This window comes from Vulpes vulpes, chromosome 7, assembly GCF_048418805.1.
Source record: "Vulpes vulpes isolate BD-2025 chromosome 7, VulVul3, whole genome shotgun sequence".
Lineage (NCBI taxonomy): Eukaryota > Metazoa > Chordata > Mammalia > Carnivora > Canidae > Vulpes > Vulpes vulpes.
The window spans coordinates 74,366,392-74,386,229 of NC_132786.1; the positions used below are offsets into that span (position 1 = coordinate 74,366,392).

The window sequence follows — 19,838 nt, forward strand, 5'->3', positions numbered from 1 at the left end:
ATAATAATGATTGAGATGAAAAAAAAGATTGTTGTAACAAGATGATTTATTATGTAACTGGTAAAGAAGGGACCTGACATACATTCTAAATTGAATGGAGTTTACTCTTGCTATAAAAGAAATGTCAGTTTTATCTAATGACACTTTTTAATCACTTGCATCTAATGCAGGATAATGTCCTTTAAAACAAAGGGGAAACATTTAAGCATAATGAAGAATCTGAAGGATCTATAATCTGAAGAGCAGATTATAGAACTCAAGCATTGCTTTTATTCATCATAGGCAGTCCTGGTTAGAGGGAGGGAGAGAAGGGGTGGGGGGGAGAAGGAGAGAAGGAGGGAGGGAGAGAGAGAGAGACAGAGAGAGAGGGGAACCTAATAAAGAATATTCCAGATAGTTTCTCAAATCAAGCTAAATATTGAGTGGGCAAAACGAACTCTCACAAAATTAGCTTACAGTGAGATAAGTCTCTTTTAAGAATTTGAAATAAAGAGCAATTCTTGATTGGGTAGAATTCCGTTTGCTGTTTACATGAACCATTACATGGCAAGCATCATTTTAAACAGAGTAAGTACAGCACCTGTTACTACCAGATGTGTGGCTTCCTCGGCTACAGAGATGATGAGTATACATTGCAGAAATGCTTGCATGTGATTTGGTACATAAGAAAATAAGCATTTTTGCTCTAGAAATGGTAGTTTATGATCCTCCTCTAGCAAGGGCGAATGCACGAAGTCTTGGCCACTAGTGGGAGGTGGCCAAGAAAGATAGAGAGGGGAGCAGAACCATAGCATGTTGGAGCTGTGTGCATAGGAGAGAGCCTGCTTGAAAAAGCCTAAGTTGGCATTGGTTTTTATGACGCCACAAGAGAATTGTGGGTGTGGAGACAGACCATAGATTTTGGGGGGAGAATCTCAGTTCCACTTAATAGCTAGGTAGCTTTAGGCAAATCACTTCCCCTCTCTGTGCCTTGTTGTCTTCACCTGCCAAATAGGTGGAGTTAACTCTCTTATAGGGTTGTTTTGAGCATCAAATGAGATAATGTCTGAGAAAGTACTTTGTAAACTCTTAAATGCTACACAAAGGTTAACTATTTTCCCATAATGTGGTTTATAATTGCATGTGTTTAGATATTCCATGAGTCACAATGTTACCTCCAAAAGCTAAGGCCTCATATAAGTTTTTCTGTGACACAGATATTAGTCTTCTCCCTGGGTAGAAGCATTATAAAAGGTTAGCACTATATTAAGTAATAGATCTATTGCTCCACTAAATTATTCATGATTATGTATTCATGAATGATCAGTTTGATTGAAATAAGAGTCAGGTGTTCTCAGGGCTCTAGAGAGGAAGCTGATAAATGACATAAGGTTTCCTCGTTGTGATGACTTTGCTTCTGTTAAACATTAAGAAAAACCCATTAATGGAATCTTTGAAAACAATATCAAGTTACAGTCTGGAATGTTAAAGGGATTATCATTTTCTGAAGTAAATTTTTTCAACAAATCAAAGCTTTTCAGCAAAAGTTTCAGAATAGTGAGTGATTTCAACCATTTTTTAAAGATTTGTTTTTGAGTGAGAAAGAGAAGAGAGTACCCGTTCCTTTTTCATAAGGAAAGACATGTTAATTTTGTTGTTGTTGTTGTTAAATGAATGAATGAATGGATTTGGCTCATTTTGGCTAGGATTTTTTTAAAATATTTATTTATGATAGGCACACAGTGAGAGAGAGAGGCAGAGACATAGGCAGAGGGAGAAGCAGGCTCCATGCACTGGGAGCCCGACGTGGGATTCGATCCCGGGTCTCCAGGATCGCGCCCTGAGCCAAAGGCAGGCGCTAAACCACTGCACCACCCGGGGATCCCCTTGGCTAGGAATTTTAATAGTTGTTGAAAGGCTCCTATGGGCTCCAGAATCATGACAGTGACAACCAACATGACAATTCTACTTGGGTGTCCTGCTGTTATCTCAAACTGCTCACACCAAAAAAGGAAAGTGATTTTCTCCTCCACCATCTCCATCAGCACAACCACATAACATCCCCATTTCTGTCGGTAACCTGACATTCTTCCCATGTCTCATGCAAAAATTCTTTGGAATTGTCCTGGTCTTACAATATCCTGTAATGTGTTCACAAGTCCTGACTTCTAGATCCTGCTGAAAATATCTGTAGTTGGACCCATGTTTATAGTGTCAAGACAGCTTGGAAAAAAAAAAAAAAAAGACAGCTTGGACTGCAGTGGTTGGGTTCCTCCAATTCCTCCTGAATCTTTCCATAATATCACTTTCATCACATCATTACTACTTGTAAAAATAGGAATGGCCCTCTATTATGGGCCAGTCAAGGTCAGCTCCCCTCTTGGGGTAGCTTTCTTTGTCATGTATGTTTCACCAGATTTGCTGGGACTCTGCTCCTGTACACCTGGGCTTAGCCAGTCCCCTGGCTGGTCAGTTCTACCTTGCAGCTCTGATTATCTAAACTCCTTGGGATTAGCCATCCCCCCTGCAGGGACCTTGGGAAAGGCCACATAGAGGGGGAAAGATGGGGTTTCAAAAATTGAGGCTCATCAGCCCCCAACTTCAATTTGTTCTTTCTTCAGTATGTCACATTCTTGGACACTTCCTCCCTATTGTGAAAAAGCAAGTTCATCCTGTATGGAAGTGCAATAGACCATTTCCATTCTGGTGATGAAAGCATTCTCTTTAGCAGTGGTATTGGCAGGCCTGGATTTAGGTAGACCAGGTGGGAGCCAAGATTCCACTAATGAAGTCCATGTCATCAGTAAGGGTAGCAGAGAATTGGCAGTGAACACCACAGATGGTAGTGTAGGGTCTGGGGGACACAGCAGAATTTGAATGTCCATAAGCATTAGCACGAGGAAGAAGGGTGTTTGGAAAGGAAGATGGGAGTTGGGGCTGAGTATCCTACTAGAGAGGCCCCAAAGCCTGATTATTAATCAGGTTGGTAACTTGATCCATGTCCACTTACCTAGAAACTGAAGGAAAATGATAGTAAGTTGGGTTAATTTTAAAATAAAAGTGCCCAACTCATAGGGGCACTTAAAATTAGTAGTACTTCTGTTGAAAAAATGATGCTTTATTGGGTTAATTCAAACAGCTGAATTTTGTGATTTGTGATGGTTAACAATCATATTTCCCTCCAAGATCATAAAAGATGTGATGAATTAAATAACATATGTAAAGCACCTAGCTTTGCTAGTAGCTAGCAGGTCCATAAGAAATGAAAATGCTCTTACTCTTCCCTCTCTCTGAATTAAACAATTTATTTATTATTATTATTTTTTGAATTAAATAATTTAAAGAACATTATTCACCTAGGTAATTAAGATTAAAAAAAATCTCCCTGTGGACTGTTTTGTTTCAATTCATGGTAATCTGAAAAGTCCTCAAAAAGTAGAAGAAAAGATAGAGGTAGGAAGATTTAGGAGTATAGAAAAGATATAGGCATAGGATGAATGAGTACAGGTGTTTGTTATACCTATTTCAGATATAATTGCAGAATATATATCTCAATGTAGGTATAAAATATGGTGGTAGACAGATTCCATGTGAACACTTCCAGGCTCACAACATTGCTATATGAATGAGACATATTTGCATAAATGTGCCCCAGTTTAAGAAAAGTGGTATGTGGAACTCTGAACTTGTAAAACAGACAAGTTATGGATGACTACACTATCATAAAAGATTCTTTGCTCTGAAAGATATAAACTGAGTGTAAGGTTTTTGCCACATGTATTTTGTTACATAAAATGAGTTCTATCTTGATGAAAAGTACATTAATATCCATCTGAATAAATCTGCAAAACCAAGGAATTTCTGACATTGCCTTTGTTTTTCTTCTGGATTTAGAATTTTTAAAAAAGATATACTTAATATTCCTAAAGAAACAAGTCTTGGGAATTTGATTAATTCCATAAACTACCATTGTATACCATTGGATTTCCATCAGAAGTGGGAAGATCTTGTCCCCCATATTCTCTGTATTTTATTTTCTAAACTGTATAATTTATCTATGTAAATTACTTATTACATCTTGTTCTTTACTATCCTATTATGATAAAATTTTGTATGTTCTCACGAGAAGGAATTGGTATTGGGAAATTTTCTTCTTTCTCATTACTTATTCCTTATTGCATGTCTTTGGAAGTCTAGGTGCTAATTCTCTGCTTTTTATCATTTTATAAAATAGATATACTAATGAATGTAATATATGTGTATTTGACATGGTTTAAAAACTGTATGTTAAAGCTTTTATGCAGTTTTAATTAGGTAATTGCTAATTTCCAAGAAGATATGTGTATATCTAGCTGAGAAACGACATTTTAGAAACTTGTTCACTTCTAAACTTGTTTAGAAACTTGTTGCCTCTCAACATCATGTGATTTTCAGAAAGATAAAGGCAAGTCTTTGGGTGCTAAAATCTCCTAGAGTTTTTATTCTCTCATCGTGTCTAGTTTTTAAAAACCTTTTGAGGATTATGGTAGCAAAAAATACCTACCAGTGGCTTTCAAAGGGGACCAAATGTCAGAATATATAACCACTTACCATTGACTGGGCTGAGGTGCTTCTTACATAGTGTATCAAAAAACAAATATTCTTCAATGCTTATTTTATTTTATTTTACTTTATTTTATTTTATTTTATTTTATTTTATTTTATTTTTTATTTATTTTTAATACAACAGTTTTTTTTTTTTAAGATTTTATTTATTTATTCACAGACAGAGAGAGAGAGAGGCAGAGACACAGGCAGAGGGAGAAGCAGGCTCCATGCAGGGAACGTGATGTGGGACTCCATCCCTGGTCTCCAGGATCACACCCCAGGCTGTAGGCGGGGCCAAACCACTGCGCCACTGGGGCTGACCATTCAATGCTTATTTTAAGACGGTGAATCATCAGCAGGGATCTTTCCAATCTATCTTTATGTACATCCCAGAAAAGAAGTTACCAGGATCTTTGTGGCAAGTCAAATGCTTTCAAGAAAACACAAGTGACTTTGATTTCTAATTTTTATTTGGTTATGAAAAGAGAATAACATATTTAGTCTCATGGATAGAAAACTCCTGAAAGATAACTCTACTGCATTGATGTAGTGTGTTTAACGCCATCTAAAAGCTGTTTGTAATTATGATGAAGGATTATGGTAATGTTAGTGTATGAGTCAGTATCCCTCAAAATATCATTTATATGAATGGATCATTTTGAGAAAATATCTACTAAAGGATGAATCAGCCTAATACTTTAGGGTCTCTCATATGCCCAGGTTTTTGTTTTTGTTTTTGTTTTACATTTTAATCTGGAAATTTTTTTCTCTTCTGCCTACTCATTTTTCAAGATTTGAAAATGTTACCTCCCTTGTAGGATCGTTTTGGCAACTCCAGATATTGCTTTCCCTTTCTGAGTCTCCAAAATACTCTTGTCCTATCATTATTAGAGCCCTTAGCAGATTGTCTTGAAATCTGTTGCTTACCTGTCTCCCTTACTGCTCTGTGGACTCTTCAAGGGAACACTGTTTATTCTGCTTGACCTGAGCTCTTGTACCTAGTATCTGGCACATAAGGACTGATTTAATGAAAGAGAGGTCATGTGTGCACACAACCTGCATGTTAATGTTTAATGAATTGGTAATTACATATTTTTGGGAGAGTTTATAAGTAAATTCAGGTAATGTCCAGATATAGTTTGGATACGGTTTGGATATGTTTCATTCAACTACCCCACGTTTATAATGGATGCTAACATAGAGACTCTGCTTGTTGTCATCAGGCTGTGTGGGCAAAAGGTCCCCTATCACAGCTTTCAGTACTCCTTCCAATCTTACATAAATGTTCCTAGTCAAAGCTACTGGCTGCATCTGTCTCCAACCCTCCATTATTTGGTATTTCAGAATGTTAGAGAAGAATATGGGGAAGGAGGAAAGAGAATTAGAAGGTGAATGATGAAGGCAAGAAATGAGGAGGAGCCAAAGAATTAGTTTTCTTTTTTCATCAGCCCATATATTATCCTATCTTATGACCTGAAAAAAAAAAAAAGACTAACATATGCAAATATTTATCTCTAAAATGGGATTCAGGGGGTCTTAAGATGGCTGCCAGGCGGCCGGCTCCCGACGGAAGAAAGGATGTGGAGTGGGCTGCTACCTCCTGGCCTAAATGAAAGTGATATTGAATTGAATTCTGAAGATGAAACCCCATTAGAGAACTCTGGACTTAACCTACAGGAAGATAAAGAAGATGGGGCCATTACAAAAACAGAGGTCTCAGATTTCCCAACAGATGGACCAAAACCTGGAGGCTTTGTCAATGCATATGAAGAGTGCCCTTCTGGAATTCCCTTAAATATGTGGCATAAATTTCAAGAATTGCATAAAAAACATTCTGAACAGAAAACCTCAACTTCAGGATTCAGAAGGAAAAAAAGAAAACGCTCCAGGAAAGGTAAATTGAAGAATGAGGAAGAGTCTCATAGTGAGCAGACCCCAAGTGAAACCCAGTGGAAGGAGCTTACTCAGTATTTTGGAATCAATGATAGGTTTGACCTCCCTGTTAAGAAGAAAAAAATCGATAAGTCGGGCCTTGAAAAGAGCATAGACCAGGCTGTGGAAGAATGGAACATTGAGAAGGCTGAGGAACTCAGCAACCAGCTAGCTACTCGAGAGCTTGGGGTTAAAATTGCCAAAGCAGTTGCCTGACACAACTTTGTAAAAGCCAAAAAGGATGCTGAAAATTCGCAGGTTGCTCGAAAAAAGAAAAAACTTGCATGGGGGTTTGAAGCAAAGAAGAGATGGGAAACCAAGAGCAACATGGGATATATGTAACTTGCCAGAATTCCTCAAGACATTTGAGTCTTGACTTGGGTTTTTACCTGAGTCTTCAACTGCTCAATTTGCTGATAATGTTAACTATATCAGGAAACTAATAGAAGTTGGAAAAATAAGCATAAAATTTGGGAGTTGGTTATTAAATCTTTTCAGTCTTTTTAAAAAAAAAATAAAAAAAAATAAAATGGGATTCAAGTATCACTAGTTATGGGGCAAAACAAGTAACAACCCATGAAAACTATCCCCATGAACTCCCCTTATAACTTTCAAATACTTCTACTGTGGGATCCAGTAAGTTTTAGGAGGCCAGGAAATGATTTGTGAAGTCGGCCGTTCTCTCCTACAGGCCAGGAGTATTGACAAGAGCAAAGAAAGTCTTTTAATTTCTCTTGCCCTTCCTGGGGCTAGGCTGAGGGAGGGCTGTCGAATTTAATTTGATGATATTATGCCATGACATTGTGTCAATATGCGATGATGTGTGTGATGGCACAGCGTCATCACGTGGTGACGCAACATCATGACGTAAGACATCACAACGCCAATTAAAGACGTGACTCCCGGAGGGTTTTTAAATTGAGCAAAAATCTACAACTATTTGACTAAGGATTTGAGGTTGTCTTAGGGAGTCAGGAAACTGAGCTGTAATTACAGACTACAAAATGTTTCTTTGTATGAACTGTGGCTCTTTTTCTTACTTGTATATGGCCCCTTCCAGAAATTGTAACCTTAGTTCTCTCAAGGCAGTTTTAGAAATCAAAATATAATTTTGTTTAATAGACTGCTCCTATCATAGGTTGTCTCATATTAGTTTTCTTTTGTCAGTAGAATATGAGCTGGTGTGAAATTTAAATATAATATCAGATTAGATTCAAAAATAAAATCTCTTAATTTGTATATTTAAAAAAAATTTTAGTACCTCATGGAGCTCCAGGTAAAATGATTTATAATTGAAATTATATTGTAACTAATATCTTTTGTTGGCATACATTTCATAATAATCTTTCACTGAGATTCTAATCATATGAAAATGTTAAAAAGGAGAAATAATTTGCAAAACATGGTTTACTTTCTGGTGTGTGTGTGTGTGTATGTGTGTGTGTGTGTATGTGTGTGACATTTTGGGCAAACTTTTATCTTGCCACAGTTGTGGCACAGTTCTACCATTTTTAAAATGAGGATAATGCATTTTTTCCCTGATTTTTATAGGGTTATTGTATAGACAAATCATATGCTGTATGTGAATGTTCTTTGTGCTCTTTGGAACAAATGTTATATAAATCTAGGGTGCTATTAAATACCTTCTCTACATCTACATATACTCTACTTATGAATTTGAAATTAAGTGGGGAAACATTTGTTAAGTTAAAACTAAAATGGATTTTATATATGTACTTCATCTTGATTTTCTTTTTTACCTGATTGTTTCATTTCTAGACTTATGTGTTTAGAAATGAATTAAATTTAGAAATGAATGGGGCAGCCTGGGTGGCTCAGCAGTTTAGCGCTGCCTTCAGCCCAGGGTGTGATCTTGGATACCCGGGATTGGGTCCCACATCAAGCTCGCTGCTTGGAACCTGCTTCTCCCTCTGCCTGTGTCTCTTGCCTCTCTCTCTCTGTCTCTCATGAATAAATAAATAAAATCTTAAAAAAAAATTTAGAAATGAATGAGGTAGAGACAATAGTGACATATACAATTTTTTTGTGATATTTAAGGTTTTGGGCAACTCCTTCTGTCATGTAAATATGAGTATAAAGGTATCTGTCTATGACTGGTGAAGGAACTTTACATCCCACATGAGGGAGAATTAATTTGAGCAAAGGTTCACAATTCCCTCATTCACGTGTAGCTTTGGCAGTTCACAATCCAGAGAATACTGAAAAAGCTGAAGGTACTACAGTGGTTCTTTGCCCCTTCTCATGTTACATGGTAAATTGAAGAGATTGTTTTTGTCTTAAAATTCACACTAGCTTCATCACTCCTTCTGTAACTCCAGTAAAAATGTACCAAAATTTCATGCCTTCTGAAAATGATACATGACTTTTTGATGGAGTTTGAAATGGTGGCTGATTACTTTTGAATACTCAAGTTCCACTGGTTGGCAGCTCGCATCTGCAGCAGAGGAAAACAATTAGCAAATTCGTGAATTAGCCTTAGTTTACACATTAAACAAGCAAAGTAATTCTTTCTAACTTTAACCAACAGGCTGGGATCCCTGGGTGGCGCAGTGGTTTGGCGCCTGCCTTTGGCCCAGGGCGTGATCCTGGAGACCCGGGATCGAATCCCATATCAGGCTCCGGGTGCATGGAGCCTGCTTCTCCCTCCGCCTGTGTCTCTGCCTCTCTCTCTCTCTCTGTGACTATCATAAATAAATAAAAAATTAAAAAAAAAATTAAAAAAAAAATAACCAACAGGCTGTGCCTTGATTACAGGATATCATTACTCATTAATAAATGGAATATTTAGATTTTGTCAGTATATTCGCGTTTCATTTGCTTGCCTTTTGTATCTCGGTCATGATTCTGTACCAAGCTCCAGGACTACCTACTTAATCTATAGGGCCTCAAGTTAAAAAATTATTGACTTTCAAGACATTGACAGTAGAACATTAAGCCAAGTGTGCAACCAGTCTGGGTGCAGGGCCCTGAGCGAACTGCATAGGTCACATGCCCATGGGGTCCTGCCCATTATGCATTTGTCAGCATTAGGTTCAATGGGCTGATTCAGTGTCTATAATTTGTGGCCAGTTTGTGTGATTCTCTGGCTTTGGTTGGATTTTTTTTAAGTTAAGTTTTAGACTATTCATTATACATTTATCTCTCTCTAGTTTGTAATTGCTTTGGTTAGTAAATCTCTATTATAATTTCTTGCTTAACTGTAATCAAGAATTCAAAGCAACATATCACCAAAGAAGTTCCTTAATAACTTGAATTAGTGGGGCCTAATTTAAACTTGGGAAATGCCCAGGTCACATGAAAGCTGGATTTCTTAACATTAAAAAAATAACTTATTTTCAGTAGTTTGTATAATATAGATAAGCCTTGAACAAGGCAGAGGTTAGGGGTGCTGATGCCCTGCACAATCAAAAATCTGGGTATAACTTTTGACTCCCCCAAAACTTAATTACTAATAGACTGTTGATTGGAAGCCTTACCAAGAGCATAATCAATTAACACATATTTTATATGTTATGTATATTGTATTCTGTATTCTTATAATAGAGTAAGATAGAGAAAAGAAAATGTTAAGAAAATCATAAGGAAAAGAAAATTTACATTATTGAACTGTATTTATTTAAAAAAAAAAAATCTGTGGACCTGCGCAGTTCAAATCCATGTTGTTAAAGGATCAACTGTGTTCAGAATAAATGCTGTGAAGAACCCCCCCCCCCCACCCCCCCCCCAAGTAGGATCAGCCCGAATCCAGAGGCAGCCCATCCAGGTGCCTTCCTGAAGTTTTAGCAACAAAAAGCATTCTGTTTGTGATAAGAAAACCATTTCCCCCCACTCCCTGATTGGAATAAATAATATGAATAACATGAATAGGCTCATGTTGACCTGAGAAATCGATAACCTGAATGCTATGCGACTCCCGCGGTTCTTTTGTCTTTAAGCAGGTTTTTTTCTTTTGCCTTTAAAAGATACCTGTAATTGCTAATCGGGGCTCTCTTCCTCCTCGGAGGCGGAGAGCCCGTTTGCGCAAACGTTCAATAAACCCTCTTGCTAATTGCATCTGCCTGTCTGGGATCTGAGTCTCTGGGGCATCCACGGGGACACATTGGCACCCGTGAGCCAGGGTCCAACAGCTGCTCACAAATACTTATAGCTGCTTAATCCTACCTGACTTGAGGTAAAGAAGGGATCATTTAGAAATTAGAAAGATTTTTTTGTACAGAAATTCCAAGCTCATTTTTAATAGTTTTGACTTTAGATATAAGGACAAGCTTACCTCCCAGAATTTTAATTTACTTCACAAACATGTTTTTTTTTCCTTTCAGATGGCAAACTAATCCTATTCCCCTCTGAATTACTACAAATTTCAAAGAGTAAAACCTGAACTAATGAGGCTTGTGTTTATTCCTCTTTGAAAGGAATCATGCTTGTTTTTTGTATGTGTGTATACATATTTGGGGAGGGGGTGGAAAGTAGATTTAACTTCAAACCATATCTTTTTTTTTTTTTAATGAAACATTCTATCCTCTGTTTTCTTCCTTCTTTTTTTTTTTTTTTAAAGGTTTTATTTATTCATGAGAGACACAGAGAGAGAGGTAGAGAGAGAGGCAGAGTCACAGGCAGAGAGAGAAGCAGGCTTCATGCAGGGAGCCCGACGTGGGACTCGATCCAGATCCCGGGTCTCCAGGATCATGCCCTGGGCTGAAGGCGGCGCTAAACTGCTGAGCCACCTGGGCTGCCCTTCAAACCATATCTTGCTGAGACTATTAGCAACAAGAGTAAATCTTTAACAGTCACCTTCTTTTTAGGCAACTTGTAGATCGTGAATTTATTTTCCTTAAGTTTTACAAGGGGCCTCAAAATTCACTGAGACAAAACTTCCACTGGTGTGTTAATTCCCTATGCAATATCCTACCAATAGATGATTCAGTCTATTATCCCTTTATCTAACATGGGGGAAACTCCCCAATCTCATAATCCTATCCCATAAATGCCCTTGTTATGCCAAGTTATTGTCTGCTTTCTTTGAACCTATTGATTCTCATTTGACCTCTTGGAGTCCTTCAGAGTAGGGCTATTTTCATTCTATATACAACTTTAAAAATATTTTAAAAATAGATATCATATCCTTCTTTAGTCTTCTTTCCTCCAGATTAATACCTTTTTCAAAAAAGAATTGTATTTTAAAATGTCTCTTCATCTGACATGGTACCCTTGTGGTGTAGGAAACCAAATGTCATTTTCTACATCTTTAAGGTTCAATGCCACTTTCTCTATATCTTTAAGGTTCAACACCAAAAACTATATATAATATGGAAATAAATTAGCAGCATCAAGAAGAGCAGGCCTATGGCCTCAGTTCTTTTAAATCCTTTATTTTTGTTATTGCAGAAATTTCTTATTTCTAATATCGCTAAAAGTGGCACCAGCTTTCAGGTAGTCATACTGTATTGTTGATTCATATTGAATTTACTGTCAGCTCAAGTTCCTATATATCTTTTAAGGTAGTTGCCAGGCCAGTTTTTTCAAAACAGTCTGTACTTAGGAAATTTCTTTTTGAATCTCAAACTTATCTCTGTTAACTTTTAATTTGTTTGGCTTGACTCATATCTTTACCCTGTCAAGTTTATTTTGATTTATATAATCCATTTATTACCCCACTCAACTTTTTGTCATCTTCAGATTTTAGAACCTTTCTGTCCATTGAAGTCATTGGTAATATTTGGGAACAGAAGAAGATCAAGGGGAGAACCCTGAGGCACAAGTCTTTCTCCAGGTTGAGAATCTTTTCTTAATCACTAGTCTTTTGAGGACAGTTGTTCCACTCGTTACTAATTGACCTAGCATTCCCTCTACATTTCTCCATCTTTTCCATTTGAGTATGAAGGGCCCTTTCAGATGTTTTGCTATAACCCAATGCACATTATTGACTGCATTTTTCTAACCAGATTAATAGACCCTCAAGGGAAGTTATAAACTTGATGTACATAATATATTAAGTAGTTTGGTGAAGATAAAATAGGTACCACAGGTAATTCTAGGTACCACAAGGTGTTAAAATTCTTCTGTGTTTCTCTAAGTGAGAATAAGGTCTGGATATATCCCACTGACTAATTGTCATTCCAGGCCCCATTATTTTAGCTTTGTTTTTAATCACCAGAGAGGCACATTAAAACAATGAATAACAGAAAATGTCATGGGAATATTGAAGTATAAAGCTGAAGATAAATGTTAAACAAAAGCAAGACATTGTTAGAGTAATATACAGGGGTGAAATTCTTAAAAAGTTCATTTACAAAGCATATGTCTGTTTTTGGTGTTGAATTATGTTTAATATTGTCCCTGAGATGTGCCAAGACAGACTTAGAATCTTATAGTACTATCATTCATACCAGGTAGAAAGTATCTGCCTCTCAGAGTTGCTGTAAGAATTAAATAAGAAATTGCATAAGTACCTAGCATAGTCTCTGACATGGTATGAACTTAATAATTAATTAATTAATTTAGCAAGCATGAACTGTATGCTATTATGTATAATAATAGAATGCTGAGCATTTATTTTTTTTGTGTGATAAATGTTCTGTGTATTTTTTTCTGTTAAAATATATGCATTATATATAAATAAGTAAATATGTATACATATACTACATTGAATCTAGCTGGAGTCTACATGTTCATTAATGAATTTTTCATTTTTCTTTTTTTTTTTTTAAAGATTTTATTTATTTATTCATGAGAGACACAGAGAGAGGGGCAGAGACATTGGCAGAGGGAGAAGCAGGCTCCATGCTGGGAACCTGATGTGGGACCCGACTGGGACTATATCCCAGGTCTCCAGGATCACACCCTGGGCTGAAGGCAGTGCTAAATGGCTGAGCCACCTGGGCTGCCCGAATTTTTCATTTTTCAACCAAAAAAGTTGACAACTTAGACTGGGACTACATATATAAGGCTAGAACAGTTGGTTTATATGGACATTCCAAGGGACCAAAGGATTTCAGAGATTGGTAGGACCTTATTAACAAAGCCCTATTTGTACCTATCATAGATTAGGAAAGCAAGGCTAAGAGACAATTTCCTTAGATTATTTAGTACATGTTAGAGCTGAAACCAGATTGTCTTGTTTTTGACTTATATTACTTATCAGTCAATATGAAATATGTTTCCTACCACATCGCACTAATCAAATGCTTCAAAAGAGGTCTGGAACCACACTTGTGATATGGTGTCACAAAGCAGAAAATGCTATCCTTATCTGGCGTGCTGATTTGAATATGTAAATTAGCAAAACTAAAAAATATGACAAATCTTGGTGGTGGGTATAAAATTGTATAATTTGAGATAATGTACAGTATTTTGTAGTAAATATTTAGTCAAAGTTGGCCACACTTTGTAGGCATAGTTCATCAATATTATGAACTATGAATTATGATATTTATGTTATTGAAATGATTGATCACATTCAAAGGATCAAGAAAAAAAACTATTTGAAAAGGTAAATAAGCTCTAGAGAATCAGTGGACAATGGGAAAAAATCAGCTAATTAGTGGTGTTGTATTGTGTTTGATATTGAGGTGGGGAAAAGAAGTGGAGGTGATGCCCAAAGAATAGGGATGAAGTAGTGTATAATGCTGTGGTGTTGATTCAAAATTCACTTCCACTTGGTGAAATCCACTGCTTAGGGAATCTTAGGGAAGGTTCTTCTTCAAGGAAAGGTTGCTTACAAATTCAAGGGCATTTTCTAAATCCCACACAGCTTGTCTGTGTGCCAGACTTTTCTGGTTTTATTTTTATTCCTTTTGCCTTAAAATATATCTTAGAACACAGGTTTTATGACTTCTGCTTTGTGATATGTTATTAGTCCCCCTCCCAGTTGCTGAGGCCATTATAAGTGAGGGGGCTATTAGTGGGGACAGCTGGACGAGGAGGCAAGGCTGCAGCCTGTCTGTGGGGAGGAAAAAGGCCAGGGGTTTGAGCTTTTTCTGTTTGAGCACCAAAATAGGTCAGAGAGGGTAAAAGAGGCAGACAGATTTCAGAGGTCACTGAATTGAACTTCCTCTGTTTTGCAAATGAGGAACCTGAAGGTCTGAGAAAGAAAATAATCTCCCTAATACCAAAGATCTCTTGTCATAGTTGGTCTTAAAACTCAGGTAGTTTATTTATTTATTTTTTTAAAGATTTTATTTATTTATTAATGAGAGACACAAAGAGAGGCAGAGACACAGGCAGAGGGAGAAGCAGGCTCCATTCAGGGAGCCCGACATGGGACTAGATCCCAGGATTCCAGGATCATGCCCTGGGCTGAAGGCAGGTGCTAAACTGCTGAGCCACCCAGGTGTCCCTCAGGTAGTTTAATAGCAAATTCCAACTGATTTTTTTAATCAAAAAGTCTTTTTATTTATTTTGGAGAGCGTGCATGTGCATGACAGGGGGGAGGGGCATAGGGAAGTTGGAAGAGAGACTCTTAAACAGGCTCTATGCCCAGCGCAAGTTCCAAGTAGGGCACAATCTCTCGACCCTGAGATCAAGACCTGAGCGGAAGTCAAGAATGGGATGCCTAACCAGTTGAGCCACCCAGGTGTCCCTTGAATAAAAATTTTTAATGAAATATTTCATATATACAGAAAAGTATAAAAAGTAGTAAAGAAATGCCCGTGCACTCATCTCCCCTCATGTCAAATCTTAACTTACTGCTATATTTTCTTTAGATGGTGTAAGAAATAACATTGGTAGGCAGCCCGGGTGGCTCAGCGATTTAGCCCCTGCCTTCGGCCCAGGCGTGATCCTGGAGTCCTGGGATTGAGTCCCACATTGGGCTCCCTGCATGGAGCCTGATTCTCCCTCTGCCTGTGTCTCTGCCTCTCTCTCTCTCTCTCTCATGAATAAATAAATAAAATCTTTTAAAAAAATAACATTAGTGAAGCCCTGTTAGTACACATCCCTGATCCTCTTTCCTCTTGCCATGCTGCTTGAGAGCTAACTACAGCCCCAAATAGACTGCTTATCATGTCTTATTATGTTATGATTTTACTGCAACCAGACATGCCACAAACAATACCCAATATTGTACAGCATGTTGTAAACATTATATAAACATCAAACTATATGTATTCTACAACCTGTTTTGCTTAGCATAATGTTTTTGAGATTTCTTAGTGTTGAAACAGGTAGCTTCAATGAATTCATTTTAACTGTGAATGGTATTCTAATGTGCAAACATACTACAATTTATCCATTCTTCTCTGTTGATGGGTTTTCAGGTGAGTCCTAGATTTTTATTATTAGAAACAAAACTACAGTGAACATTTTGCACTGGTGTGAGTATCTCTAGGTCAATTTCCCTGTAGGCTGTGAAAAGGTTGTGGTGGGTGCTCAGGCCAACACCACTGAACAGGGCTTTGGGCTGGTGGCTTCAAGCCTCTAGCAGCTTCTCTTAATATGGGGTATTGTACAAATACCATCACTTTTAAATGTGAAAAAGTTGGAAATACTGTTCTAAAACAGTGGTTCTCAAACATTAGCATGCATCAGAATCACCTGAAAGGCTTTTTAAGAAAATTGCTGGGCTCCACCTCCTGAATTCTGATTCACTCTGTCTACAATGAGGCCCATGAATTTGTATTCTAACAAAATCCCAAGTGATGTTAATGCTCCTAGCCTGGGAACCACATTTGAGAGCCACTAGAGTATATATTTAGAGTTGAATAGGAAATACAGATTGATTATTCAAATACATTTGCATTATTGCAAAATATTTGATCATAATTAGCATATAATGTGATCTAGAATATAACTTAAAAGTAGAAATGATATGATTCTGTAATCAGATATCTTGGTATTTGCAAGCTTTTATGTGAAATAAAGTATTTAATCATGCTCAGAAACAACTTCCCCCATAACTATAAATTCTGCATACCCTTTGGAGTGTTTGGAACCAGGAAGAGGGCTCTAGAAAGAGGATAGAATGAGAAAAGCAGTCCTCTCTTCCTTCCCCTGTTATCTTTATGGTGTAATCAATAGGCATATCACCATTCACCAAGGAAGGAAAGAAAAAGGGAAATGTTTAAATGATTAGAACACTGTCAGCCCTCAGCAGAGTTGTAAAGTAATCCGAATGTTCTTTGATGTGTTACCTCTTTTGAGTCAGTCGTATCTCTCTGGAGTTCCACTCCAATTCCTGTCTCTTTTGGTGTTCTGAGCAATTTCAATATGAGTGTTGTGTGTAGGGGTTCCACACAGCATCAGTGAATTCTAGGGACACCAGCTGGGTGTCCTACAGTTCAGCTCAATTCAGACTCTACCCCGAGATAGTGTCATATCCCACAGGTTAAAGGATCAGTCCCATAAGACTGCCTCCCCAGTCCTGCTTCAGACACCATTGGCAAGCCCAGCATATTACCTGTACTTCTGACTGGCTAAATATCAGAGGTCTCATGACCCCCTCCTCAGGTTTCATTAATTTGCTAAAGTGGCTCCCAGAACTCAGGAAATTTGTTTACTCACTAGATCACTGGTTTCTTATAAAATGATAGGACTCAGGAAGAGCCAGATGGAAGAAATGCAAAGGGCAAGGTATGAGGGAAGGGCATGGAACTTCTATGCCCTTACCAAGAGCACCACTCTTTCAAATCTCCAAATGTTCACCAATTTATAACTCTCTGAATCCCATTCTTTTTGGGTTTTTATGGAGGTTTCATTACATAAGCCAGGTTGAATAAATCATTGAACTGAATCTCCAGGCCCTCTTCCTTCCTTTGGAAGTTGGGGAGTGGGACTGGAAGTTTCAACCCTCCACTCTCAGGGTTGAAGATCCTGGCAAACCAGGCCCCATATGTAAGCACTTTGCAAAAATCACCTCGTTAACATAACAAAAGACACTTTTATAGTTCTCACTGCTTAGGTAATTCCAGGGTTTTTATGAGCTCTGAGCTAGAAATAGGGATGAAGACCAAATATATATTATAATTTTTAAATGACAGTATCATACTATTCTCCCCACTGCACCCCATCCCAGTGCTCAGGCTTCAGTGGAAAGCAGTCTTTAAGTTTTCTCAGACTCCTGCCTTTCTTAAAAGACATCTGTTTCTTTTTTCTAAGGATGACACTCTACTTATACCTTCAGTAAAAAAGAGACCAATGAAATAATTTTTTTTTTGCAACTAATAACTTAGTTTGGTTGGCAGAAGTGGTCTGGAAGGGATCTCCACCCCTATCTCCAACCCTAAAACATTTGAAATAGAGTCTAACCCGGTGTGAAGTAGCATCTTTCCATGTTCTCCATCCTAGTGAATGACCCTTATATCTAGCCAGTCAGAAAATGAGGGTTAATTGTTGGCTTTTTCTTCTCACTCATCCCCCACACTGTCCCTGTTGATTTGGATCTGTTCACCTTTGCCCACCCACAGCCTGTACCTCTGCGTACATCCCTGTCCCTGTCCTCTGCATGATTACAACAGCCTCTTAAGTATACTTCATTCTTGTTCCCTTCTGATCCGGGCTTCACATAGCACCCTACTGAGCTTTATAAAATGGAAACTAGATGTCACTCCACTACTAAAAATCCCCCCTAGTGGTTTCTCTTTGCTCTTAGAGTTAAATGCAGACTTTTAGCCAGACCTGACCCAGCCCCTGCCTGTCTCCAGCTTCACCTCACTCGGTACTCACTTTGTCCTGTTTTCCATCAGGTACACCAGACTTCTTTTTCAACCCTAAGCATTGTATTCACTCTTGTATCAAGCCCTTTGCAGTTTCTTCTCTTCAAATGTTCTTTCCTTCTCTTCCTACTTGCTCTAAAAAGAGCAATTTTGCTTAACTAACTTGGACATGTCCTTCAAGTGGAGCTGAAACACCACTTCTACAGGACAGGCTTCTCTGACTATCCTCTCCCTCCATACTGGACTAAGTTTAGTCCTTATTAAGAGCAATCCTGCACCTTCCTTCCTTCTTCATGGCTCTCCTAATCCATCTAATTATGTATTTATTATTTGGTTTTCCTACTTGGCTATAAGCATAATGAAGGCAGGGGTCTTGACCTTTTTATTCTCAGCACTGAATCCCCAGGGCCTAAGATAATGCCTAAGGGCCACTCAATAAATGCAATCAGTGTCTGTGGCTGATTGATTTAAATTCTTGACTGTATTTTTCATATATTGATTACACACTGTTAAAGAGCAAAAATTCAACTGAGTAAATTCAAAGATCTAATTGACTATCAAGTGATTCATAAATCGAGCAGCATCTAATCTAGCAAGGAGAGTGTAGAACAACAACTAAGGAGTTGTGCAAAATGAAAGGTTTTATAGGGAGTAGGGTAGGGCAAGGAAGTTATTAGGAAAAGAAGAGAAAAGATTGTTTCAGGCAAGATCACTTTCCCTTAGGGTTAGGGTGGTTTAAGAGCAGTGGGTCTTATCTTACAGATTAGCTCATCTTCTTTTGGGCAATGGAGAGGACCCTTGTGACAGAGTAGTTCATTGGTATCTATCAGAAAAGTCCTGACTGGCCAATGGGTAAGATATATTTCTGAGGGGGGTTGAAACTGCAGTTAGGTTGGGTATTAAGCCCAGGTTTCATGGCTTGGTCTAAGATCTTATCTTGCGCCTATGGTTTTCTTTTTAACAATAAACACACGTATTATTTAAATTTCTTAATATCATGTACCTGTAAACCTAGGTCAAAGTGACTGCCTTTAAACCTCAACGTCCATAGATAAGAGATCAAATTTGTATGACCTATTTTTATGTTGTTCATGTTTTATGCTGAGTGGCTGGAGCCCCTCAATTTGTGACTAAAGAGTAAGTAGAAACATTTTTTTCCGGAAAATCCTTCTCTATAACTGCCTTTCTTACCAGTAATATTATGGTAGCATTACAGTGTGCAAGATGGGATTTGAGCTTGGCAATGTACCTGTTAATCAAGAGATTTTAAAAATAAGATACTCAAGTGGTGAAGTGACTTTTCAAGAATACAATCTGAGACTTTATAGGAGATTGAGAACGTAATATTGTCTCCTAATTTCTAGGGGTAAAGTAAATAAATCTCCAGGTCCTTAGATTTATTTGAAGCAAAACTAATATTTGAAAATCTAGGTTTAATTAATTAATTAGAGAGAAATTGAGAACATGCACAGGAGTGGGGCAGGGGTGGTGGGCATAGCGGCAAAGGAAGAGGGAGAAGCTGACTCCCAGCAGAGCAGGGAACCCAAGGTGGGGCTTGATACCTGAGATCATGACCTGAGCCAAAATCAAAAGTCAGATGCTTAACTGAGCCACCCAGGTGCCCCTAGGTATAATTTTTTTTAAAATAAGTAATTCAAGAACAAAATCCAA

At 37.8% G+C, this 19,838-nt stretch overlaps 1 protein-coding gene and 1 pseudogene across 6 annotated transcripts in view; both read left to right on the forward strand.

The window, feature by feature from the left end:
- The window catches only part of GRM8 (glutamate metabotropic receptor 8), a 746,206-nt gene that overhangs the window by 197,781 nt on the left and 528,587 nt on the right, over positions 1–19,838 (forward strand). The gene's annotated exons all lie outside the window — the stretch shown is intronic.
- On the forward strand, positions 6,086–6,987 carry LOC112928892 (protein FAM204A pseudogene; annotated as a pseudogene).